This window comes from Oryctolagus cuniculus, chromosome 2 (genome assembly GCF_051225735.1).
Source record: "Oryctolagus cuniculus isolate XC-2025 breed Fujian yellow rabbit chromosome 2, ASM5122573v1, whole genome shotgun sequence".
NCBI lineage: Eukaryota > Metazoa > Chordata > Mammalia > Lagomorpha > Leporidae > Oryctolagus > Oryctolagus cuniculus.
The window spans coordinates 56,268,751-56,295,102 of NC_142868.1; the positions used below are offsets into that span (position 1 = coordinate 56,268,751).

General features: G+C 39.2%; 1 long non-coding RNA gene and 1 pseudogene across 5 annotated transcripts in view; one reads left to right on the forward strand and one right to left on the reverse strand.

The window, feature by feature from the left end:
• Nucleotides 1-26,352, forward strand: part of LOC103345489 (uncharacterized) — a 166,552-nt gene that overhangs the window by 116,613 nt on the left and 23,587 nt on the right. The gene's annotated exons all lie outside the window — the stretch shown is intronic.
• Nucleotides 22,396-22,658, reverse strand: LOC149127765 (small ribosomal subunit protein bS21m pseudogene; annotated as a pseudogene).

Here is a 26,352-nt window from a genome sequence, read left to right on the forward strand (position 1 = left end):
TCTCATTTTGAGCCTTCAAAATTCTGAGCTGAACAAGCCTCTTTTCTTATAAGTTACCCAGTATCAGGTATATTGTTATAGTAATAGGAAATGGACTAATGCAATTATGCATCCTCACATAAAAAAATCTGCTGTAAATAATGAAAGCTGGTGGCATAAATTCTAACTTATGCAGTTCCCCTTGAATATGTCATCAGATTCTGGCACTTCTCCTTTGAATATTGTAGGGATTTTCTCTTTCTCTCTTTTGTCTTCAACCAAAGGGCAGATCTTATGGCTATTAGTAGTCTGCATGATTGACAACCAAGGAGATTCCAAAAAATGGTGACATCTGCAGTCATGCCACACTGATTATCATCCCCTGAACAGTATAAGACAAGGCAGAAGAAGATAGGTCTAGGGGGACATTCTGCATTCTCTACCTCTTCTCCTACAACCATTCTGTAAACATGTCAAGGGATATCTTCATGAGAACTCACTTTCTCCTTTCCATTATGAAGTGTAGAATTTGGATGAAATAAAATAACAGGGCCTTTCTGAAAACCAGATTATTGAGAAACTTCACTCTGAATCAAGTACTCAGTAGATTTTCTTACTGCCACCCACCCCACTACACTTCCTGGCCTCTACTCACTTTCTTCCAAAGCCTCTATATTTTATGGCATACACAAATTATTCTAAAACATATTTTTTGGAGCATATTCAGAAAGTTGTTAAAAGGTTTTCACTCCTTATATTCTCTTTTCATTAGTAGGAAGTATGAATATGCTTTCCTAATGTTTCTCCTGTTTTTGAAAAGAACAATCACTTTGCTAATTGTGCTGTGAATGGAGAAAGAATGGGGGCAATCAGAAGTCTTTCCACGTAAAATGTTCTATGTAAAGAGATAAAAGCAGAGACACTAGGACTCTTTACAGCCACAGAGGGTGGAGGTGATGGTGACAAAACCATCTGAGAATAGTAAATTTGAAGTTGTTCAGATAAAGGACTATGCTTACCTAAAATAAGACCAACTAAAAATGAAGCACATTTATATATTATTCATTTGTGTTTTTAATAGAGGATCTCACTACTAATTCAAATTCAATAGTCAGATTTTAATAAATAGATGTTTGAATAGATAGTTGCCACCACATCAATTTCCATTTTTGATGAATGGTTAATCAATGTTTACTTGGACCAAAATTACCTTAGGCATTCTAGCATGAAAGAATGATACAAAAAGCTAAAGCGAGAATAAGGAAGTCCTGAGATGAACTTTGAATTGTACTTTTACAGGTCATATTTACATGCTTCAAAATGAAATATATGCATTCATATAGTTTTTTTTAAAAGATTCATTTTATTTATTTGAAAGACGGAGTTACAGAAATAGGTAGAGACAGAGGGGGTGGGGGAGAGAGAGGTCTTTGAACTGCTGGTTCACTCCACAAATGGCCCCAATGGCTGGAGTTGAGCTGATCTAAAGCCAGGAGCCAGGAACTTCTTCTGGGTCTTCCACATGGGTGCAGGGGCCCTGAGGACTTGGGCCATCCTCCACTGCTTTCCCTTGCACATTTTAGCAGGGAGTTGGATTGGAAGTGGAGCAGCTGGGACTCAAACTGGTGCACATATAGGATGCCAGTGCTACAGGCTGGGGCTTTAACAACTGTGCCATAGCACCAGCCACTCATTCCATATAGTTTTAGAACTTGATTTTAAATCCGCACAGAGTTAATATGCCAGTTTTGTTCAGCAATTGATCAAAATAATTCAGGAAAGAAAAACACAGTTGAAAATAGTCCCCTGTCTGGGGCTGGCATGATTGCTCATTTGGTTAATCCTCCACCTGCTGTGCTGGCATCCCATATGGGTGCCAGGTTCTAGTCCTGGTTGCTCTTGGTTGTTCCAGGGGGCCCCTGCACCTGCATGGGAGACCAGGAGGAAGCACCAGGCTCTTGGCTTCGGATCGGTGCAGCGTTGGCTGTAGTGGCCATTTTGGGGGGTGAACCAACAGAAGGAAGACCTTACTCTGTCTCTCTCTGTCAAATAAATAAAAAAAAAAACCTTTTAAAAAATAAAAGAAAATAACGAAGAGAAAATAGTCCCATGTCAAAGAAGAGGCATGTATGAGAAGAAATCCTCTCATTTAGCTTTATTATAGATACAAATTTGGGTAGAACAATGAGTTTTATGAACGCATTTTGTATATAGGCTATGTATTGGGTGCTAAAGGCACCACAATGACTTGCATACATTCTCTGGCATATGCAGTCTACAATCTAGTGACCCCCATTATCAGCACCAAAAATGGTAAAGGAAAACCCACCAAGTGCTTTGTGTTCTTTGATTGATTCTCTACTGCAGTGTGAAAAATATGTGATGTGATCTAAATTTTACCCATTTGTAGATTTACATGGACATTATCCATTCATTTATTCATCTACTAACTCACTCATTCACTCTATACTTTTTGGCTATGTTCTATGCGTTAAATACTGTACTAAATTTTTTTTTTTTTTTTTTTGACAGGCAGAGTGGACAGTGAGAGAGAGAGACAGAGAGAGAAAGGTCTTCCTTTGCCGCTGGTTCACCCTCCAATGGCTGCCGCTGCAGCCGGCGCACCGCGCTGATCCTGGCAGGAGCCAGGAGCCAGGTGCTTTTCCTGGTCTCCCATGGGGTGCAGGGCCCAAGCACCTGGGCCATCCTCCACTGCACTCCCTGGCCATAGCAGAGAGCTGGCCTGGAAGAGGGGCAACCGGGACAGAATCCGGCGCCCCAACCGGGACTAGAACCCGGTGTGCCGGCGCCGCAAGGTGGAGGATTAGCCTATTGAGCCACGGCGCCGGCTCTGTACTAAATTTTTCAGATGTCCTCATAGAGCTTAGTATCTGAATTTTCCATGTGGGTGGTGAGAACCCAATTACTTGAGCCTTCACCTGCTGCCTCCCATGGTGCGCATTAGGAGGAAGCTGAAATCAGTAGGGTGTAATTAAAATCGAATAGTGATGTTATTGAGTTTCAAAACAAGCCATACATAGAAGTTGAATGATGGCAGATTAAAGTCTCCTAGGATTTCTTGCTGACAACATATCACTGCAATTTTATGATGACAGAAGATAATATGATGACAGGATATCTTTTATATTATGTTTAAAGGTTTAGTTGCCAAGTGTTGCTCTTAATACTCTATATAAATCCCATGTATCAAAATTCAGTCGAATGAATGTTCACTTTTCCTTCTGGTCATGTGATTGATCCTTCAGATAAAGTCTTTTACATCGTGGATGGATGTCCACCACCACACAGTCACTGCCCATCTCACTTCATCATTGCTTGGGGCTCTCAGCTGCACTTCATCATATATCATCGCCTTTGAGCCTGCCCTGGTCACGCCACCTCGCACTTCATCACTTCTTGCATTCTTTGTAAGCTCTCAGTCTGGTTACAGGAATTGTTTGTGTTGTCTACTAATTCATTATTTAAAGCAAATATAAATTAATCAAACTTTGTTGGTATCTGGTACAGTTCATTTTAATTGATGAAAACAGTGACTATTTAGTTGTTCATCATCAAAAAGGAGTAAGTCATGATAAAATGCAGTCAAGAAGATGTTATGGGCTATTATGTAGTTTCTGGGCTTTATTCTTGTCTATACTGATTTTGTGATACTGAACAGGCAATCTATCTCTGGGGACTTTTATTACATTAAACCAAAAGAAATAAAGATACCGTGGAATGCTCTGTTGAGGGGGTCAACATTATGAGTTGATCATGAAGCCCCTGATGATGCTAACTTCAGCAAGTGATTACTTTGAGTGCATTTCATTTTTTGTTGTTGTTGGCAGCATCTCAATCCTAAACAACTTTGACCTGAACAGGTCGAACGTTTGTGAAGTAAGCTGGACATCTGAAAAAAAATCTCTATTCAAAATTAAAAGTACTATTGTTCTATGGTTTCCTATTGATTTAGATAGATTTTTATGAGTCAATTATGCTTTCAAGTTTTCTAATGCAAAGTTAACAGCAATATATTTTTATTATATGATGGAAATGACCATGGCAAATATAATTTTTCACAGTAATCACATTTTATTCATTCTCATGTATTGTGAAGAGCAATTTCTCATTTTTTTGCTGTAATGATCTCAAATACCAAAGTAGATTTTCTATCATTCTAAGTGCAGTAGAATAAAACACTGTATATTTAAAAGTTTATCATTTGGATGAGCATTGTGATACAGCAGACTAAGTTAAGTTACCATGTGCTACACATACATTCCATATTTCAGGGGCCTGAAATTTATCCTGCCTCTGCCTCCACTTGTGATGTAGCTTCCTGATAATTCACCTGGGAGACAGCAGATGACGGCCCGAACATTTGGTTCCTACTACCCAAGTGGGAGAACTCAATGAAGTATCTGACTCCTAGTTTTGACCCAGCTCATTCCCAGTTGTTACAGGTATTTGGGGATTGAATATATAGATGGAAAATCTCTCTGTCTCTCCTTTTCTTTGTATCTCCCTTTCTCTGAAATTCTTTTTTTTAAAGATTTATTTATTTATTTGAAAGTAAGAGTTACACAGAGAGAAGATAGGCATAGAGAGAGAAGTCTTCCATCCGATGGTTCACTCCCCAAGTGGTTGCAGTGGCCAAAGCTGTGCCGATCTGAAGCCAGGAGCCAGGAGCTTCTTCCAGGTCTCCCGCTTGGGTGCAGGAGCCCAAGGACTTGGGCCATCCTTTACTGCTTTCCCAGGCTTAGCAGAGAACTGGATCAGAAGTGGAGCAGCTGGGTTTCGAATCTGCGCCCATATGGGGTGCTGGTGCTGCAGGCCAGGGCATTAACCTGGTGTGCCACAGTGCCAGTCTCTGCATTATATCTTTCAAATAAATAAATACTTTTTTTAAGTTCACCATTATCACATTTTACTGCAATCTGTTTTGTTTGCCATTGAGTTTCAACTTGGTTTGACAGAACCTAGGAAGCCTAGCCAGCAATTTCAAGTTATAATGTGAAAGGACTGATTTACAGTAGATTATCATACTTTAATAATTCTAGAGTTATGCACATATAGATATTATGGTACCTTTCTTATTGATGTGACTGACTCATTATATAATGTGTTGGTATAAATTTAATTTATACTATTTATATATATTCATACTATTTATATTATAATTTATACCATTACAGTGGGAAAATATTCCCAAAGGAGGCACATTTGTTATTATTTAAAATATTATTTTAGCATTAATACTAACCTCTAATAACCAAGACCTCCTTGGGTTCGTCATTATTGTACAGGTACTACCTCATGGTATTAATCATATGCTACAGCTAAGCAGGCAGGTGTGTGTGATTAAATTTTACTTTTGTTTCTGTCTTTCTCTTTGGCCTGTGGGTTATAAGTCTTTAATTATTCAGATGATGATGAGAAAGCCCTGTCTTTAGAGTTCTTCAAAAATTTACAGAGGGGGCTGGCGCTGTGGCGCAGCAGGTTAATGCCCTAGCCTGAAGCGCTGGCATCCCATATGGGCGCTGGTTTGAGACCTGCCTGCTCCAGTTCCTATACAGCTCTCTGCTATGGCCTGTGAAAGCAGTAAAAAGATAGCCCAAGTCCTTGGGCCACTGCACCCAACTGGGAAATCTGGAAGAAGTTCCTGGCTCCTGGCTTTGGATTGGCACAGCTCTGGCCATTGCAGCCAATTGGGGAATGAACCATCAGATGGAAGACCTCTCTCTCTCTGCCTCTCCTCTTTGCCTCTCCTTCTCTCTGTGTAACTCTTACTTTCAAATAAATAAATAAATCTTTAAAAAAAGTTACAGAGACAATTTTTTCTTTAGTTAAAATAATACATTTCATTTAGTTGCCTGAAATTGCAACTGGTTTGCACTTTGAAGCACTTTGGCATTGTTGGTAGGTTTTCTCTTAATATTTATTTATTTATTTATTTATTTATTATCATCTACTTTAAAGGCAGAGAAACAGAGATAGAGAGATAGAGAAAAAGAGAGAGAGGGAGAGAAAGAGAAAGAGATCTTACATTGGCTGGTTCACTGCCCAAATGCCTACAACAACCAAGGCTGGGCCAGGCTGAAACCTGGAGCCTGGAAATCCATCTTGATTTCCTGCATGTATTTCAATGGCCTATGCACTTGGGTCATCATCTGCTGTCTTCCAGGATGCATTAGCAGGAAGCTGGATTATTAGTGCCTTGAACTGGCACTCTAATAAGAAATCAGATGTTCCAAATGGTGGCTTTACTCACTGTGACACAACATTCACCTGGACCAAGTGAGATTTATCCCTGGTATTCAGGGATGGAGCAACATATGCAAATCAATAGATAATGATACATCATATTAACAACTTAAAAAAACCACATGATTATCTTAATAAATACAGAAAAAGCATTTGATAAAGTGCAATATCCTTTCATGATAAAAACCTTAAGCAAATTGGATATGAAAGCATTCCTCACACAATCAAGACAATACATGACAAACCCACAGCCAGCATCATTTTGAATGGGAAAATTTGGAAGCTTTTCCACCAAGATCTGGAACCAGAGAAAGATGCCCACTTTCACCATCGCTATTCAATATAGTTGTACAAGTTTTAGACACAGCCATTAGACAAGAAAAAGAAATCAAAGGGATACAAATTGGAAAAGTGAAAGTCAAATGAACTATGTTATCAGATGATATGATCCTATTTATAGGGAAATCAAAAGACTCCACTAAGAGGCTATTGGAACTCATAAGAGAGTTTGGTAAAGTTGCAGGGTATAAAATCAACACACAAAAAATCAATAGCTTTTGCATACACAGACAATGCCATGACTGAAAAAGAACTTGTGAGATCAGCCCTATTCACAATAGCTACAAAAAATTAAATATATTGGAATAAATTTAACCAAGGAGGTAAAAGATCTCTACAATGAAAATTACAAAACATTAAAGAAAGAAATAGAAGAAGACACAGATACATACACACACACACACATATACACACACACAAATGGGAAAATCTTCCAGGTTCGTGAATTGGAAGAATTAATGTAATCAAAATGTTCATACTACTGAAAGCAATTTACAGATTCAGTGTGATCCCAATAAAAATACCACTGAAAGTTTTCTCAGATTTAGAAAAAGTGATGCTAAAACTCATATGGAAACACAATAGACCCTGAATAGCTAAAGCAACCCAAAACAACAAGAACAAAACTGGAGGCATCACAATGCCAGATTTCCAGACCTACTATGGGGCAGTTATAATCAAAATAGACTGGTAGTGTCACAAAAACAGACTTATAGACCAACAGAACAGAATAGAATTCCTAGAAATCAATCCATGCATTACAACCAATTAATCTTTGACAAAGGAGCTAAATCAATCCCTGGAGAAAAGATAGACTCTTTAACAAAAGGTTCTGGAAAAATTGGGTCTTCACATGAAGAAACAGGAAAAAGATTCCTCCCTTACACCTTATACAAAAAGCAACTCAAATTGGATTAAGGACCTAAATCTACAACCAGATATCCTCAAATTACTTGAGGGAAACATTGAGGAAACACTTCAAGACATTGGCATAGGCAAAGACTTCTTGGATAAGACCCCAGAAGCGCAGGCAATAAAAGAAAAAAAATACTCAGATGTGGTTACATCAGGCTAAGAAGATTCTTCACCACAAAGGAAACACTTAATGAAGCGAAGAGGCAACTGACCGAATGGGAGAAAATGTTTTCAAGCTATGCAATAAAGGATTAATATCTAGAATCTATAAAGAACTTAGGAAACTCAATAACAACAAAACAAACAATCCCATCAGGAAATGGGCAAAGGACATGAACAGGTAGCTTTCAAAGAATGCAATTCAAATGGCCAAGAGACACATGAAAAGCGCTCAGGACCACTAGTCATCAGGAAAATGCAAATAAAAACTGCAATGGGGTTTCACCTCACCTCAGTTAAAGGCTGTCATCTGAAAATTAAAAAACAGAAAATGCTGGGGAGAATGTAGGGAAAAGCACACCCTAATACACTGTTGGTGGGAATGTAAGCAAGTACAACCATTATGGAAGACAGTATGGAGATCCTTAGAAATCTGAAAGTAAATTTGGGAATTTATCCAAAGGAAATGAAATCAGCATATGAAAGAGTTATCTGTACCTTCCATGTTTATTGCACCCTCATAATAGCTAAAATATGAAATCAACCCAGATGAAGACTAGATAAAAAAAATTGTGGTATATATATATGTACACTATGGAATACTACTCAGTTATAAAAAATGTAATCCTGTCTTTTGCAACAAAATGGATGCAACTGAAACCATTATGCTTAGTGAAATAAGCCAGTCCCCAAAGACAAATGATATATTTTCCATGACTTATGATAATTAATATACAGAGCACAAAAAGGAATGCATGTGAATAAAATTTATATTTTGAGTTTTGATTATTTGTACTCCTTGTTTATACTCCTGAGGAGCATTGGTTTTTCTAATTTACTACTTGTTGAATTCTTTATTTGGTGGAGGATTAAACTTGTGATTATAAAATAAACTGAAAGTATGTCATAGATATGATGTAATTTCATCTTTATTTGTTTCCAGACATTTTTTGATTTATTTTTTTGATTTTTTTTATGACCTACTGTTCATTTAGGAACATGTTGTTCAGTCTCTGTGTGTCTGCATATGATTTAATGATTCTTGAGTTGTTGATTTCCAGCTTCATTCCATTGTGGTCAGAGAAGATGCATGGTATGATTTCAAGATTTTTGAATTTGCTGACTTGCTTTATGGCCTTCATATCATCTATCATAGAGAAATTTCCAAGTACTGGTGAGAAGAATGTGTATTCTGCAACTGTGAGGTGAAAAGTTCTGTAGATATTAAGTAGGTCTATTTGGTCCATAGTATCGATTAGCTCTGTTGTTTCTTTGTTGATTTTCTGTCTAGTTGATCTGTCCATTGATGAAAGCGGGATGTTGACATCCCCCTTTATTATTTTATTGGTGTCTATGTCTCCCTTTAGATCCATTAACATTTCTTTTGAATAGCCAGGTGCCCCATAATTGGGTGCATATACGTTTGTTATAGTCACATCTTCCTGTTGAATTGATCCCTTAATCCTTACATAGTGTCCTTCTTTAACTCTTTTAACAGTTTTTATGTTAAAATCTGTTTTGTTTGATATTAGAATAGCAACACATGCCCTTTTTTCTTTCCATTATCATGGAATGTCTTGAGGCCACTTACATTCAAGGTGACTATTGATAAGTAACGACTTGACCCTGTCATTTTTCCATAAATATTCCTATTGTTTTCTTTGGATTTCTTTTGCACTTTACTGGGGGATTTTCTGCCTTCACATTCTTTCATAATGATAGCTATCTTTCTGTGTTTCTGTGTGTAGCTCATCCTTAAGCATTTTTTGTAAAGCTGGACAAGTGGCTACAAAATCTTTCAATTTCCATTTGCCATGGAAGGGCTTTATTTCACCTTCATTCATAAATGAGCCTTGCAGGATACAGTGCCTGGGTTAACAGTTTTTTTTTTTTTTTATTTTAAGACTTGGACTACATCTTGGCATTTCCTCCTAGCTTGTAGGGTTTCTTTGAATGGTGGAAAGAGAAGTAACAGTGAGTGGAGAAATGAATGGGAGACAAAGTCTACTTTTAAACTTGGATGTGAAGGCCAGTGGAAACTAGGGAGATAACATTTGCTTTATATTTATTTGAGAGGCAAAAAAGATAGAGATGACAGGTAGATACATAGATAGATATTGGATACACAAATAGATAGATGATAGGTAGCTCCCGTCTGCTTGTTCAATCCTCAGATACCTATAATGACTGTGACTGGGCTGGGGCCAAACTAGGGAGACTGGCTCTGTGAATACAATCCAGGTCTTCTATTTAGGCGAGAAGAACTCAGTTACTTGAGCCATAACTATAGCCTCCCAAGATCGGCAGTGCTGGTAAGATATAGTCAGGAGCTAGTGTAGGATATTGAACCCAGGCGCTCTAATATGTGGTGTGGGCATCTTGACCACTTGGCTAAATATCACTCTAGAACTCAGGGAGATTGCTCAAGAGAGGCACAGGTTAGAGAGGGTTTGTTCTTTCATAAAGGAGATGTTTAAATGTATTATATTTAGTAGGTAAAATTCAAAACAGAGGAAAAAGCTGAAGTGTAGGTGAAAGCAGAGCTGATTGGTGAAGCTGGGACTCCAAGTGGGTGACAGATATGTATTTAGGAATTACATGGAGCAGGCAGCACACATCTCATTCTCTATGTTTGAAGGTGTGTAGGAATGCAGATTTACTTAGAAAATAGGATGTTAAGAAAGTTCTTCCTTGGTGACATTTGTCTCTTTGTTAAGAGTAAGACAATGTGCTGTTTGTGGTAAAGGGAGAAGCAGCAGAGTAGGGATACACAGAACTGCTTGATTGGTCCCAAAGACTTGACCAAAGTTGGAAACTGTATTTATTCTTGATGCCAGATTTAATGGCTCAGCAGTTTTCTTCACAGAACTTAGATGTAGAAGTGGAGGAGATCAATAGTTAGATCGATCTGATAGTTTTCATTCCTTATGCATTGGAAGGGAGATTGACAAGGTTAATGGCTATGGACACTGATGAGAATATTTGAAAGGATCAGCTATGACACTTAGGACATATAGGAATGAGAAAAGAGAGAAAACACAGGTTTCTCTGAGCTTGACAACAGTTAACAATGGAAGTCAGAGAATGGAGAATCTCTAAGAAGCAGCTGTGACTGGGTTGGATGTGATGTTTTAGATGTAAGAGATGACATATTTTCAGCTTATGTGAGAAATTGAAAGTAGTCAAGTAAAATTTGCATTTTTTTTTCATGAGGAAGAACACAGTGGCTGGGTATTCCATTTATGGGCTACAGATTGAAAACACACAGCTGTGTGGGCACACCCCTAGAAGTGCATATCAGTTCAGCAATAAGGCAATCTCTTCCCTGGAGGTTGTCAATTTTACAGAGAACAGTTCGTCTAGGATTAGAAAGATTGAACTGCATGTAGAGTGATGGAGATGGGAAGTAGCTCTATCAACCGAAATATGTTGCAGCTAATTTTATATAAATTCGATTTTACTTTCAAAATAAGTGATTCCATGAGTTTTTTAGGATCTTGTCCTTTGTTATTTTGTTGCTGTATAGCTTAGCAATTAGATGGTAATTGCTGTCAATTCTCTCCCATTAGTCTGTGATCTCATCTGTGGCAATGATTGTATCTGACTGACTTTTTTTTTTTTTTTTTTTTTTTTTTTTTTTTTTTTTGACAGGCAGAGTGGACAGTGAGAGAGAGAGACAGAGAGAAAGGTCTTCCTTTTGCTGTTGGTTCACCCTCCAATGGCTGCCGTGGCCGGCGCGCTGCGGCCGGCGCACCACGTTGATCCGATGGCAGGAGCCAGGTACTTCTCCTGGTCTCCCATGGGGTGCAGGGCCCAAGCACTTGGGCCATCCTCCACTGCACTCCCTGGCCACAGCAGAGAGCTGTCCTGGAAGAGGGGCAACCGGGACAGAATCCGGCGCCCCGACCGGGACTAGAACCTGGTGTGCCGGCGCCGCAAGGCGGAGGATTAGCCTAGTGAGCCGCGGCGCCGGCCTCTGATTTACTTTTGTACCCCCAAGCTTAGCACTTTATCGGAGGTCAATAATGTTTAATTCCTAATATAAGCATTGATAATCACAGAAGACTTACTGAATGAAATGCATGTTGGGCAAATGGCTGACCTTTTCTGTCACTATTTTCCATATTAAACTTACACCCAAAGATTTAACATGGCACATAGTAGGTGCATAATAGTACCTTACCTGAGTTGCAGAACTTGAGGTTTTAATTATTGTTACTCATGTGAACTTGTTCCTGAGCAACTACATTTATACTTATTTGTTTTGTTTTCTTAGTTCTGGTCTTTCTTGAAAACACACCTTGAAATATTGCTTGTGTGTCTTGTTGAGCATGTTTTGGTAGTAGAGTGATTTAAATGGAAGTGGAATATCTCTGCATTGCATAGATCCTGTTTGAGATCTAAGATGCTTTCAGACAGTGAGATGTTTATTGAGACTGTTACCAGAGTTGGCTCCTTGGAGGTTCTGTCCTTATTCAAGAAAGAATCCAGATGTGAGACAGAGAGTAGCAGTAAGCACACAAGCCAGTTCTAAAGAAGGGAATATACCTGATAGAGCAGTAGGCATCTCTGAAAAGGACTGAGAGCCTAACCTGTTTTAGATGAATAATAAAGAGGGCACACCTGACAGACAAGGTGGGCTGAGAGCAGAGTCTATATTCAGACTGGAGTTTTTATGGTTATGAGTGTGGGTCCCTCTATTTCTGCTCCTCTCTTCTCTCTTCTAGGAAATTGCTCAATGGAGGGCTTTCTAGGTGTGGAATTCCCAAAAATTGTTCTAGGGCCTTATCAGTACAGTGTTATTAGACATAACTGCCTTCTTGGTACACATTGGGGAAGATTTCCCTAAGGTGTACCCAAGGAGAGGGTTGGAACTCACATACCAAGGTTACTGAGCAAGAGCAGTAGTTTAGATATGTAATTGCTGATCCTTTTTCAGGGCTTGCTTCCTTGTTGCATCCCACAAAAGTTCCCATTTTGTTCAGCCCCCCTTATACATAAGCTAATGTCTACCTAGCTACCTAACAAGATTTCTTTTGAAAGCATCATACCCATTGATTCAAAGGCCATGTCTCTCTAACAAAAGGGGAAGGTTGAACCTCTACCTTACTTTTATTTATTTACCCATTTATTTATTTGTTATCAGTAAGTGAGATAGCAAAGTTTGATGCAGAACATACACCTGACAGACCAGGCAGGCATCTCAGAAAAGAACTGAGAGCCTAGCCTGCATTCAGACTGGAGTTTTTGTGGATGTAGGTGTTAGGCCCACTGTTTCTCCTCCCTGCTCACTTTCTGGGATATTGGCTGGGTGGAGAGCTACCTGGCCAAGGAATTCCTGAAATTCCTCCCAGAACTTCTCCAGCACAGTGTTATTAGACCTAATAGACTCCCTTGGTGCAGGGCAGGGAAGAGTCCCCATAGCTTTTCCTAGGAGAGGGCTGGGACTAGACTATAAGCAAGACATTTGATATATGCAAATGATTATCTGCTTCCAAGGCTTGCTTCTTCTAAATTTTCCTCTTTCAAGTGCACAAATATTCCCATTTTTGTTCTACAGTCCCTCACACACATTGTCTAATGTCTACTTTGCTACCTAATGTTCTCTCAAAAGAAGTATCCTATAACATTATGAGGGTAGAATGGGTGAAGGTCTGTATTCTGTATCTTCTTCAAGCCGACGTATGGGCATAGAGCTGGTTATAGGTATTCTCTGGCTGCCTGTCATGTGGTATTTGGAAGTTTCCTGGGGGAAGTTTGTCCTGCGCAGTCCACAGTCTCATCACATCATATAATAGGCTAGGCTGGAAGTCCAGTCTCATGACCATTTGTAGCTGGACAGCCTGTACTCTGTAACAGAAAAAATGAATGAGTACATCAAAGACATATGGTCCAAAGAGAATCAGTAAGAATATGAATTTTCTCTTAGATTCCCCTGTGGCCTACTCTGTTAACTTCCTATTCAGGATGATTCTTCTCCCAGTCCAGCCAGTGGAAATCAACAGGGTACTTTTCTAAGAAGGTTCACACCTCCCTTGCAGTTTTTTTCAGTACCCCATGTAAAGAGGTAGATCTACAGGTCTTGGCCTCACATGTACTTCCAGGCCTTAACTCTGCCAAGTTATTATTAAGCCTTAAAACCCCTCCTGTAACTTGCTATTTTCCTTTAAATTGATGAGAAGTTGAAACATAAACTGACAGCTAACTTGGACAGCTCCCACCTATTTGGACAGGCTCTTGCAGAGGACTTAAAGGACCAATCTCTCTCTCTCTCTTTAAAAAAAGATTTATAAAAAAAAAAATAAAAAAGATTTATTTATTTTGAAAGTCAGAATCATAGAGAGACAGAAAGAGAGACAGAGTGGGAGATCTTCCATCCACTGGTCCACTCCCCAGATGGCTGCAACAAGCAGGGTTGGGCCAGGCTGAAACCAGGAGCCAGGAGCTTCTTCCAGGTCTCCCACATGGGTGGCAGGGACCCACGCATTTGGGCCATCTTTTGCTGCTTTTCCCAGGCCTTTAACAGGAGCTGAATCGAAAGTGGAGCAACTGGGACTCAAACCAGCAACTATATGGAATGTTGGCATCGCAGGCAGCAGCTTAACCTGGTATGCCAGTATGCTGGCCCCAAGGACCAATCTCTTGAAGGGACCAGAGTTGCTCTAAGATGTAGATGATTTGCTGGTCTGTTCCCCTATCTGAGAGTCCAGTTTTCAGCATTTAACTTAACTTCCTAACAGAATATGGCTACCTGGTATCCAAGGGAAAAAATAACTGGTCTGTCAGGTGCTAAACTATTTAGGCCTCATCCTTACCTCTGAGTAACAGAGACTGGTCCGTGAGAGGATGCAGGCTATACAGAGAACTCCTACACTTACCACTTTAGGGCAGCTCTGAGCATTTATTGTACTTATAGGATATTGCTAGTTATGGATTATGAAGTATGAGGAAATAGAAAAGCCTTTATACCAGGCCCTTAAGGTCAAGCGAGTTCAGGGCCCCCTCCTTTGGAAATAAAACAAAACACAGCCTTTATCCAGTGAAAGGCTGGGTGACTAGGGTTCTCAAACTCAGTTCAGAACAGGAAGACTGTAGATCTGCTAACTGCTGCCCAAGTGGGCATCTGTGCCAAGTTGTATGAGGAATATCAGTTTTTTGGGGGCAAACTGCAGAAGGACAAAACCACATTTGCCCTTTCTCGGTGAGGCCAGAAACTCCAGGACCAGTCTGAACAGGATTAGAATTTCTGGTCCAGCACCATGTCATGGAAACTCTGGTTTTTGCTCTCCTTGGCCTTTTATCCTTTTAAAAAATCCTGACTGACTCTGTATTGATCATAATCATTAGATAATTGCTCACACAACTCTGGTGTGATTTGGGTAAATCAACTACAAGTGTGAGGTGATCATTTGGCATACCAAGATAGAAAAACATTTACCCTTCATAAAAATGTGAAAAAGTAATTTTTATTTTATTTTATTATTTTTAAAGATTTATTTACTTATAAGTCAGAGTTGCACAGAGAGAGAAGCAGAGGCAGAGAGATCTTAGGGTGTCTGTCATTTTATACTAGCCCTGTTTCAAACCCATGGTAGTCAGTGCAGCTAGTGGCTCCTGTACTGAATGGCACAGTCCTAGATCTATTGTTGAGACACTTTTTTCTATCAGCAATGTCTTCGCAATTTTCAAAAAAGTGAGTAGTTCTTCACATAGATGAAGGCACCTTCCATACATTGGTTAATTAAAGTTTCAGTTTCAGAGCATGATATATACTGACCCAAGAATGTAAACAGTATCTGAGTTTAATGCTATTCTATGAACACATTCCTGCTTGACTAAGTGCACTAGGAGGAAGCTATTACTGAAGTTACAATATGGTAATATTTCCTAGTAAGGCTTATTATAAACACTCAATTTTCTTTCATAGACGTTCATGAAATTGCCTGTTAGATGCAATTTCAAATTAAAGCATTAAGAAGAAAAATTTATGCGGGGCTGGCACTGTGGTCCAGTGGGTTAACTCCCTGGCCCGAAGCGCCAGCATCCCATATGGGCACTGGTTCTAGTCCTGGCTGCTCCTCTTCTAATCCAGCTCTCTGCTATGGCCTGGGAAAGCAGTGGAAGATGGCCCAAGTCCTTGGACCCCTGCATCCATGTGGGAGACCCGGAAGAAGCTCCTGGCTCCTGGTTTCTGATCAGTGCAGCTCTAGTGGTTGCGGCCATCTAGGGAATGAACCAGCAGATGGAAGACCTCTCTCTCTCCCTGGCTCTATCTCTCTCTGTAACTCTGACTTTCAAATAAATAAAATAAGTCTTTAAAAAATATATTCAAGGCACTTTTATTTTTAAATCAAAAGTTAGGACAAGCCTTTATCCTAACAGTTTAGATGCCAGCTAATGTGGTGGTGTCATGGTACAGAGGGTTAAGCTGCTGCTTGTGATGCTGGCATTCCATACCAGAATGTTCGTTCAATTCCCAGATGCTCTGCTTTCTGATCCAGCTTTCTAGTAATGTGCCTGGGAAGGTAGCAGATATTTGCACAAGTACTTGCGCTCCTGCCAGCCATGTGGCAGACCTGGGTGGAGTTCCTGTGTCCTGGCTTTGATGTATCCCTGCCCTGGCTGTTTGGTGCATTTGGGTAGTGAACCAATGGATGTCACTCTGCTTTTTAAATTAATTAATCTATTAAAAATATTATCTTACTATGCTGATTAAGACAGCCATGTCTCACATTAGAGTTCCTGTGTTCTTGGTTCTGGCACCTGATTCCAAATTCTTGCAAATGCAGATCCAAGGAGACAGTAGTGATGACTCAAGTAACTGGGTTCCTTCCACTCACATGGGAGACCTGGATTGAATTCCTGGTTCCCAGCTTCCACTTGACTCATGTGAGGCTTTTGCAGGCATTTGAGGAGTGAACCAGAAGATGGGGTCTCTTTCCTTCTGTCTTTGCTTCCCAGAAAAGAAAGGTAGACTAGAATTCTATTTTTTAAGTTGATTGTAAAAAAACTTGGTGTTTAAGTACTGAGAATCTACAAATGGATTAAAGGGAAAGGTGCTACTTTAAAAAAAATTCTTCTTATGTACCTGACATGTGATTTCATTTTATTCTTTTTTTTTTTTAATTTGAGAGGTAGAGTTAGACAGTGAGAGAGAGAGAGAGAGAGAGAGAGACAGAGAGAAAAGTCTTCCTTCTGTTGTTTCACCCCCGAAATGGCTGCTACAGCTGGAGCTATGCCAATCTGAAGCCAGGATTCAGTTGCTTCCTCCTGGTCTCCCATGCGGGTGCAGGGCCCAAGCACTTGGGCCATCCTCCACTGCCTTCTCAGGCCACAGCAGAGAGCTGGACTGGAAGAGGAGCAGCCGGGACTAGAACCCAGCACCCATATGGGATGCTGGCGCCACAGACAGAGGATTAGCCAAATGAGCCACGGCGCCGGCCCTTTCATTTTATTCTTACCAATCCATTGAACCCTATACAAAGAGGAAAGTGAAGCTTAGAAATTTTAAGTAAATTTTCGCAAATTACACTTCCAAATCAGTGAAATCTCTCACTTACATTGGTGCAATTTTAAAGGATTTGTGATGTGGTTAAATCTTTTTCCAATGGATGCTTGATAGTTGAGAAATTTCAAATGAATCTAAGCAAACTGAAGTACGGATGAATTTTGCAGAAACTTAAGCCTAAATTTTATTGTAAATGATTTATTTTTATTTTTAAATTTATTTGGAAGGCACAGTTCCAGAGAAGGGGTGTGTGTGTGTGTGTGTGTGTGTGTGAGAGAGAGAGAGAGAGAGAGAGAGAGAAAGAGAGATTTTATATCCACTCATTCACTCCACAAATGGATGTAACAGCCAGGACCATACCACGAGCCTGGAACTGCATGCAGGTCTCCCACATGAGTGGCATGGGCCCAAGCACTTGGTCCATCTTCTGCTGCCTTTGTAGGTAGCACATGCATTGGTAGGAAGCTGGATCAGAAGTGGAGCAGCTGGGAACTGGTATTATGGGATGGTATTGAACTGGTATTATGGGATGCTGGCATTGCAGGTGGTGGCTTAACCCACTGGACTACAATGCCAACCCCATAAACCTAACCCTTAAGAGAACAGGCTTTAGAGGAATATGGGCTGAATTGCAAGTTAGAGTTCTTCCACTTAGTAGTTTTTTGACCTTGGGAAAATTATTTAAGTGGCACAGGCCAGTTTCTTCATTTAGAAAATGGGCATCATAATAGTCCCTATCTTTTAGGGTTATATAAGGACTGAGCGAACTAATTCAGGAAACACACACTGTGTGAGGCAGATACTAATAATTCATCAAATATTAGTTGTTTGTTCTTTATCATCCTTAGTGACAGGCTTGGTATATATTAATTCAATTCACAGGAATTTTCTTGACTATTAAATACAGCAGAATATGTTTTTTAAAAAATATGTTCACTATGCTTAAGCAGAGAAGCTTGAAGTATGTTTCCATAATTAACTGTGCAAAGTGTATTAGAGGATTAGAACAGTTTCAGAAGGAGATCTGACAGTCACCAACAGCTAGAGGAGAGGACAGCTCTGATGCCTTTTCTACCTATGAACTAATAGCTTTATCCTTCAAAGATGGTGACCTGGATTCCTCTCTGAAAGATACCTGAATTCTAGCCAATGCTGCTTTTGAATTTGGCCCACCACCTGACCTATCTAAAACGAGATAGAAGAATAAAGCTTTGCACAGGTCATGCCTAACTCATTCAAAGTTCTTTGCATGCTTTTGCTATGGCTGAAGTCTGTATCAGGGTGATTGCTGTAAAAACTAAAAAGAAAATGAACCAATGATTAGAACAAAAATAGAGAAAGGAAAAAAAGAGCAGCTGCCTAGTGTTCAAATGCTTCCACTCATCAGTTAGTCTTAACCTTTTTGATAATTATATTATGTGCAAAAGCAAGGGAACAAAAGGGGATAAAGGTCTTAGGAGTTATATTGATAAACTATGTGTGGTGCTCAAAAATGGCATGGAATATCTTGTTTAAGCTGTAAAAATATATTAGCATGTCATGTTATCTTCATAAATTCTACTTACACATAGGGCGGGTGGAGTTCCCGAATCCCAAGGCACCTTACCAATTCAGCTGGTCACTGCAATTCATCAATTGTTTTGTCACATATTTGCAGGCTCACAGTTGGGACTGAGGTATTATGATTCTGGAGGGTTTGATAATAGGTGAATTATTAGCTGTTGGGGACAGATTTGTTTCTGAGCCTTTCTGTGGCAGTCCGTTATATAGGAAGGCAATCATTCTCATGGAATTTGCTCCCTTAGACTTAAAGAGATTTCGAATTTAGCTTGTAATTTTTTTCCCAGTAAAATTTCATTAGTGGTTAATTATGACTTGTAGAACTTTCCGGAAGTTCACCAAGTGTGTTGAGAGTTCAAACATGCTTAATTTTAAGCAGTTTCATGATGGGACTGCATTCTATATCCTTTTGTTGCCATGCTTACACACATCATGCAGCTTCTTTTTAGAAAATAAAGACTTCTAGAGTTTATTTTTTCTTGGTTGAGCAATTTTACCTTTTGTTTTTTGAGCATTTGCCTAGCACTTTCTGTTTGGGATAAGAAGTAATTCATTATAAACAAGAATTAAATAGCATCTAACTTTGGTGAATATGCAAGAAATTAAATAATTTTTGTGACTGCTGTAAATCAGACCAGATGAACCCCAAGCTGTGCTTAAGTCTGGCCATTTCCTACCTATGCTTCTCACAGAAGCCAGATCATATGCAGAGTAGAAGAAGCATAATTCATTTCTCTTCCAGAGGTGCACATTTGTGGGAAGCAGAAAGAATATACAACACAAAGGAATGCAATAAAGTTTTCAATGCATTTTCCTCAAAGTTTCAAGTTTCTATTTTAGAAAGGTGTCTTTATATTTTGAAAGGTACTTTATTTCACACATTGTCATCAACTCTAAAATTAGCTTTACTATTAAAATATTAAAAGTCATATTTTTTCAATGAGGGCAAAAGGATATACAAATAAAAAAAGGTTTCTCAAAAGTCAATACAAAAGCTATTTAAGTTGGAATAATTAGATAATTGCAGGCGTGATTTAAATTGCTGAATCCAAAGTTTTTGTTGGGATACAGTGCTGTCAAGCTTCTATACTGTTTCCCCTCTCTTTACTGGAGACAGAGTTTGTCTGAAACTGTGCCTACAACTTTCTGGCTGGACTACAAAGAAGGAGAAATGACAGATGTGGAAACTGGTTCACATTGGCACTGGGACCCCCAGGAGGCAGTTACTTCTACAGGAAACATTCCAGAACATTGGAGTTGATTTAACACCTTGTTAAAGAATAGTCCTTTTTTGCTGTGTTGTTGGGATTCAACAATTTTGTGGGTGAGGGACATTTTTGTTTCAGCAAATTGTTACATGGCTGAATGATCTGGAATGAGATTCAAAGGCTGACAGACACAACAGATAAAGTTCATTATATTTGAGAGATTGGAAGACAGAGAGAGACTGAACTACCTACCATCATCTGGGTTATTTTCTAAATGCCTTCATCAGCAGATCCTGGGTTGCCCAAGGCCCAGAGACAGGAAGTCATTCCAGGCCTCCTACATGGGTAACAGGGACCCAGTTACTTGAGTCATTGTATGTTGCCACCAACAGTTTGCATTAGTAGGAAGCTGGAACTGGGAGCAGAGCCAGAACTTCAATGAGGCACTCCAATAAGGGATGCAGTGTCCCAAGTGGCCTCTTTAACTGCTAGGCCAAACACCGACCCCACACGTTATTTCTGATGCCAGTGCTGCATTTCATGTCATGTTATAGAGCCTTTGACTTGGGGCGTACTGTCTTGGTTTTCTTTCTTTATTGTTTTTTAAATATTTATTTATTCAAAAGTCAGAGGTAGAGAGAAGCAGAGACAGAGAAACAGAGAGGCCTTTCATCCTCTGGTTCACTCCCCAAATGGCCACAACAAGCCAGAAGCTGGGCCCATCTGAAGCTAGGAGCCAGGAGCTTCTTCCAAGTCTCCCATGCGGGTGCAGTGGCCCAAGCACTTGGTCCATCTTCTACTGCTTTCCCAGGCCATAGCAGAGAGCTGGATTGGAAGAGGAGCAGCTGGCATTTGAACAGGCACCCATATGGGATGCCAGAACTGCAGGCAGCAGCTTTACCCACTATGCATGGCACTGGTCCAAGTCTTAGATTTTCTTAAAGTGCATTGATGGGGTGCAAAAGAAATCTAAGTCATATATTCTATATTTTAGAAATTAACACTATTTTGGTAAAGCAGCACTCTAAAGGGTAGAGAGGAGAGACTGCTGAAAGTTTGAGAACGTATAGTATAACTGAAGTGGGATGGGCAATGAACGAGAAGGAAGAAAATCCAGGCCCACGATGGGAGTGCAAAAGTTGAATAGGTTTGAGGAATCAGATGCCTGTTCTCCCTTCCATCTGTTTAACTCAACCACTTACTCATCACATATTTAGGGGAAGCCTGTCATGTACTAAGTGTCTTGCCAGGGAACACAGTCCTGAGGAAAGGGAACACTAATGCCTTCATGAAGTTTCAGGTCTCTCGGAAATCAAGCATTAAACAAGGAAACACATGTCTGTAGTAACAAACTGTGGTAAAAATAGGAAAGAAAGGTAAGGGGCTATGAGAAACACGAGAGTTGAGGAGCACAGATCTCAAGAATGGACATTTAAGCTGAAACTTGAAAGATACACTAACATATAAAGACATACTTTGTATACATAGGATATGCTAAAGTTAGATAGAATTATCTACCAAGTTTCTCTTTTATAAGTCTTGGGTTTGATTATGACATGAAATAATTAGGACATTCAGCAGATGTATTAGTCAGGGGCCTGGCAAGAAGTGATGCCACATGTAGAACTGAAAACATGAGGAGGGTTGAGTAACGAACTGTTTACAAAGGGAAACCACCTTTCCCCACCTTTGGTGGGGAAACCACCAAACGATGGTGCCATAAAGACCACTAATAGTGGGCTATTTCAACCCCTAGGTCTGAAGAAACTGTGAAGGGAGCATGTTGCTACAATCTGGAAGGAGGAAATAATAGAGGGAGGGGCTGAGTGGCCTCAAAGAGGGGCAACCTGAGGTGACCTCCCAGTGTGAGAGTCCGGGGCATATACCCTCAGATCTTACTATCTTTCTTTGGGGGTTCCCTTTAGCTGAAGCCACCTGGAAGCCAAGTGATGTATACCATCCATTCCAGACACTCACTGCAGGGAGCTGGGCCAGAAGACAGAATGTGATCTTGGGGGGGAAAGAGATGTCTCACACACACTCTTAAACATTTTTTATTGTAGTAAAATACTCATAACAAAATTTACCACTTTATTTATGTGTACAGTTCAGTGGTATTGCATTCCTTTTTGCACCATTATCAACACCCATCTTCAGAACTTTTTTGTCTTTGCAAACTGAAACTCATACCTATTAAACAGTAACTCCACAGAACTCTCTCTCCTAGCCCAAGCAACCCCCACTCTATTCCTAAACTACTTCTGCGCGGCTTCTCTCTCACTTAGTAAAAAAGAGGGTCCCCTGAAGGCTAATGGGATTGCTTATATACATGCAAGCCTTCTTGTAGGTATGTGATGAGTTTATTGTAGATAAAGATAACAGGAAATGGGATTGGAGAAAAGAAAGAGGTGGAGATGCAAAAAAGATGAAGATTTTCATTATTGGACCTTCTATCTATAGATCTCAGCAGCCCTGCCATGGATCTGTTCAATTATTTCACATAAAGAAGTTGATCTTTTGAGTCATTTACTTCTTGTAGGTCCTCTGGCAGATTTCATAGCTTTCTTGCTGTCTCCTGCACAAGGCTGCTCATAGTACTGGTGTCACTTAATGTTCTCAACAAGTGTGTGTATGGTGAGGATTCTGGTTATAATCCTGTATGCACATTCTGTGTTTCCTTCCTGTACCATCACAGTCCTGGCGACGAACTTGAGAAATTTTGCCATGACCTTGAATTTAAATTTTCACTTTGCAGGACTCAGCTCTCAGGGCCCTGGAGACTGAAAGCTGACTCTGTCTCACAGATATTCTACAAGGCCCTTACTACTGTGAACAAAACTTAGCAGTGAAGGACACAAGAGAATAAGCTTAGTGAAGATTTTCATGGAAATTTGCTCTGTTTTATCTATGATGTGTTATGATCTATCATTATCAAAAATATTGCTGCCTGGAACTGTTATAATATTTCTTCCTTCTAAGATGTCTGCTGCTTGGTAATTCAGACTTGTCTCCTGGTGGTTGAGTTTTCTCCCCTATGTCTCTCATAATATTGTTGAAATCGTACGTGTAAGAGCTGTGTGATGGGGAGCACAATACACCAGAAATGCCTCACAACTGAGAATTCACTGACAATATTACCCTGGCATTTACACAAATTCTACAATGCCATGTGTCCTAGTGATGATTGCTCTGCTTACATTTTTAGGGTGATGCCCCCCACCCCCAGCAAGTCTGGGGATATTGAAGAGAGTCAGAAACTGAAGCGTGCTGGAAATACTAGGTAACATTTGAGCAGTAGGATTCTTGTGACAGAGGAAGGAATGTCTGCATTGACCAAATAGTCCCTATTCTCCTTTCTGCTTTAGTTTCAGGAAATAGACAAATCTGAAAATTTATGAGCCATATCTTGTTCTTCATTATTTGCTCACCTAGTATGCAATGAGCACTCAAGCCTAAGGGTTGCCTCTAAGTCTAGACATCTTTGTATGTTTGTAAGGAAGTTCATTGACTGTAAGAGGAGTAATGAGGTTTGAGAAGTTACTCCTACATCAGCAAGGCTGCTAAATAGTTTTTGTTAATAATAAGGATATACATGTATAGGGAGCTTTTAGTGGAGAAATTTTCCCCAAATTTGAGACTTCCAGGTGTTTCTCACAATGGTCCTGAGAGTTGGGTAGGTAGGCTTAACTAGTTGCTGTAATGGGAAATTAAGCCTTTGGAGGCTGACTGATCTGCCAAGGTCCAATAGCTGAAAAGTGGCAGATATGCAAGAGACCTATTTCAATTTCTTAGTCACAACAGTTTCCAATGAAATATTTCAAAGAAAAGAACATTCAGGCTTCTCATTTGTTTTCCTAATAATTTTGAGATCATTAGGAGCTTTTCTTTCATGGAGTTTTGTTTATGAATTTGCCTAGTGAAAAAAATAACAGTGGTTTTAGAAATAAATTACATTTTGTTTGAACTGCTAAGCAAATACTCTTTTTTCTTATTTACCACCCCCCCCCCCATACACAGAACACGGATAGCAAGACTGGAATTGATTTGAAGACAGAATCATATCTGATGCTCTCTTCTCTGTCACAAGTGCTTACTCTTAGTAAAATGAGGACTCATGCAGTATTTTGAACAAAAAAGTTACATTATCTTATAATTTTAAAAAGGCCACTTTGGCTATTATGTTGAGCAGAAGAGAGTTCAACAATAAGGCTATTTCAGAAATCTAAGTGAGAGATGGCAAAGGTAGTTTGGACAGCTTTCACAAGTGGTAGCAGTGGAGCTGCTAAGAAATCTGAAGACTTGGATATATTTTGAAAGCAGAATCAACAACAAGCATTTCCTGAAATATAGATGTGCACTGTGAGAGAAAGAAAGGAGTCAGGCATGGACACAAGTGTTTTGGAAAGAAGGAAGTGCCATAAAAAAAAAAAAACAAGAAAGAACAAATTCAGATTTGGAAATGTTCTTTGTCTCTTTTTATAATTTTCATTTAAAATGTGTTCTATTTGACATGACTATATAGCTAGTCCTGCTCATTTTTTGTTTCCATTTGCCTGATATATCTTTTTCCAGTCCTTCATTTTCAGTCTTTGTGTATCTATTGTGTGAAGTGAGTTTCTTGTGTGAAGCATATAGTTGGGTCTTGGTTTTTTATCTATTCAGCCAACCCAAATCTTTTGACTGGGGAATTTAATCCATTTACATTCAAGATTAGTATTGATAGATAAGAACTAACACCTGTTATTTTATTGACTGGTTATTGATTATACCTGTGCTAGTAGTGTTAAATGTTTTCATGAGGTTTATTTATAATATGGTACTCCCTTCAGAATTTCTTGTGAAGCTGTTATGGTGGTGGTGAGTTCTCTGTTTTTGCTTATCTCCTTCACTTCTAAAGAATATCTTCAATGTACATAATATTCTTGGCTGGATTTTTTTTCTTTTAAGACCCTGAAAATATTATCCTACTTTCTTTTGGTCTGTAGGGTTTCTGCTGAGAAGTCTGCTATTAAGCAAGCAGGTTTTATTTTATATTTAATTCAATGCTTTTCTCTTACTGTAATTAGAATTTCCTCGTTGTCCTTAATGTTTGACAATTTGCCTTGGAGAAGATCTTTTTCGGTTGAATCTGTTTAGGGTCTTTTGAGCTTGCTGTATCTGGATGTCCATGTCTGTTTCAAGATTTAGGAAATTTACAACTCTTGTTTCATTTAGTAAGTTCTCAATGCATTTTCCCTTCTTTTTTACTTCAGGAATCCTTAAAATATGACTATTTGGTCATTTAATGGCATCCCATGTTTCACATAGAGTTTCTTCATTCTATTTTCTCTTTATTTTTTATGATGAGTTATTTCATAAATCTTGCCCTCCAGAGCAGAAATTCTTTCCTTGACTTGATCTATTCTGTGATAAAGTTCTCAATCATATTTTTTATTTCATTGACTGAAATCTTCATTTCCAAAATCTTTATTTGATTCTTTTTAATGATTTCTAGCTCCTTAGTGATTTTTCATTCATGTCACCTATTGATTCCCTAATTTCTTAAAGCTATCTATCAGTATTCTCTCGCATCATAATGAGTTTCCTTACAATCATTTTGTTTTGAATTTTGTTCCTGGCATTTCATAGATTTCTTTCAGATCAGGATCTAATTCTGGAGAACTATTGTGTTCTTTGTAGGTGTCATGTTACCTTCCTTCTTCATGTTATCTGGGTCCGTACATTGATATCTGCTATAGTCCTTTCTTAATGGAGCAGATTTTATTGGAAAAGAGTTCATGGTTTAGATGGAATGCAAGATATTAAGGTTGAAGTAACAATTGCACATTCATATTATTTACATTAGTTTTTGTTTTCTGTGTAGCAAGTTTACAGAAACTTAGTAGCTTAACATCTACTAACTCACAGTTTTGTGTGTCAGAACTGAAGCTGGAATCTCTGCTAAGGGCTTCATGAGGCTGAAATCAAATTGTTAGTTAGGCTGAGTTCTTGTCTGGAGTATTTGGCATCAACCCACTTGTACAATCATTCATTTTATTGGCAGAATGCAGTAGTTATAGGACTGAGGTCTTTATTTTCTTGACACCTTTATTTCCTTGACACCTTGACATGGGGCTACTCTCTGCAATTAGAGGTCACTTTTAGGTTCTTGTGTCATAGACCCCCCTAAGCTTTCATAATAGAAAATTTTCCCCATGCTGAACTTCTTTCATGTTTTAAATCTCTGACTTATTTTCTTGACAGTAGCTGGAGAGAACTCTACTTTTATTAAAGGGTTCATATAATCAAACCAAGCTCACCTATATATCTCCATGTCTAAAAGCTAACTGGACCATACTACATGACAGAACTCGAAATGTGAGATTCATCATATTTAGTTTTATCCAGGAATGTTGTGAGACTGTCTTAGATTTTTACCTA